This window comes from Galeopterus variegatus, unplaced genomic scaffold (genome assembly GCF_000696425.1).
Source record: "Galeopterus variegatus unplaced genomic scaffold, G_variegatus-3.0.2 Scaffold223, whole genome shotgun sequence".
Lineage (NCBI taxonomy): Eukaryota > Metazoa > Chordata > Mammalia > Dermoptera > Cynocephalidae > Galeopterus > Galeopterus variegatus.
Window position 1 is genome coordinate 62,936 of NW_007726334.1, and position 1,932 is coordinate 64,867.

Consider the following 1,932-nt stretch of genomic DNA (forward strand, 5'->3'; position numbering starts at 1 on the left):
AGAGTTGCGATCCGTTGCCGGACACGGAAAAAAGACAAAAAAAAAAAAAAAAAAAGAAATTTTAGGGAAACAGCTGTCCTTAGACAGCCATGAGCTGCTGGGCTGGGGGCTGAGAGACATTGGTCTGAGAAGATATGAGCAGCACACATCCTGCTTTTTCAAAATTGTTCTACTAGAAAATGACCCCAAATAACAAGGGGAACAGGAAACAATCTCTGGAGAGAATAAACAAGTCAATTACAAAGAAATGGGAATTAGAATGTCATCAGACTTCAACGATTCTAGTGAAAAGCTTGAAGATAACAGAATGCTTGTAGTCCTGGCCATCTGCCAAAAAAAAAAAAAAAAAAAGCTTGCAAAATTTTGAGGGAAAGTAATTTTCAACTTAGAATTCTATACACCCTCCAGACGATCATTCAAATGTGAAGGCAGAAAAAAATTATTCAAAGTGGAAAAATCAGAAAAAAATATATCTCTTATATAAACTTTTTAAAGGAAGTACTGAAAGATGCACCATAAAACTTAAAAAGAAAAAGACCTAGGATGCAAGAAACAAAAGTTCAGTGCAGAAGAGGCAAAGGGAAGTATTTTTTTAAAAAACACTTTTCTGAAGTATAACTGAGAAAGGGAAGTCTTAAGATGTTAGCTGTGCAGCATATCCAGAGAATAACCAGTCTAGATCTGAGCTCTAGCTAAAATAACAAAACAAAACTTTCTGAAATGCTTAACCATGGGGAAAAATGTATTACAGGTATTTCACAGAACTATTGGAAGTTGTAGAAGACTTTAGACATTCAAAGAAAACTAGAAAATTAACTCCAGATAAAATAGAAAATTTTACAAGAAAGAAAATATAATCTTAATGTACCTCTGACTCACTGGGGAACAATATTTACATAGTCACAGTCATAACAGGGAAAAAATGAAAGAGAGATAAAAATTATAAAGGGTGGAGTTAGAGGCGGAAAGGGAGTTAGAAGTGAGCTAAATGGTTACCATAATATGAAATCATGGATGTTGTTTAAAATAGATAACTCATGAGGTTATATATATTTGGTTTAGAAATATGGACATTAATACCAGAAGAAAAAGCCAATTGAGTTGAGAATGGTTTGTTTGTGGAGTGGGATGAGGGAGGAAGTCAGTGGGAAACAAGGAAATGCTAGTTTATGATATAAGCCTTAAAAGTACTGTGTGAATTTCTAAACTATTTACATGTAACACTTTTATAAGTATAAAAAAATTTAGCCTGGGGCCCATACATATAGATAAAAAAAAAAGATTGGAGGAGCTCAAAAATAAAATATGAAAGTACTTTTTTTCTGTTTACAAAAGTAATATGTTTGTTATTTAACAAAATCAAAAATACAAAAATGCCCAATGAAGAAAATAATAATCTGCAGTTCCATCACATAGATATAATTAGTATTTCAGTGTTTTCTTTATTTGTATATGTAAATACTTTTGAAACTAATTTATTAAGCAGTATTAATCTGGTTGATTACTAACATGAGGTATTTTCAAATTTCCTCAAAATCCTGCCTTTACTAAATCATGTGAAATCATTTTTTTCCTGTGCCTTAATAGTATCATGGGAGACCCCATAACTTCCTGTTCAGTTGAAGTTATTTTTTTTTTCCTTTTTTTTTTTTTTTTTTTTTTTTTTTGTCTTTTTTCATGACTGGTAACGGGATTGCAACCCTCGGGGTAGCCCCCGCCCCGTGCTCAACCAGTGAGCGGACCGGTCTCTATATGGGATCCGAACCCTAGCAGGGAGCGCTGCCACGCTCCCAAGCGCCGCACTCTACCGAGTGCGCCACCGGGCCGGCCCACAGTTGAAGTTATTGAATCAATCTAGTCTAGGCTAAAAGTCCAATCTCATCGTTAATTCAAGTAGTACCTTCTTCAGCCTGGCTTTGGCTTGACAGATTT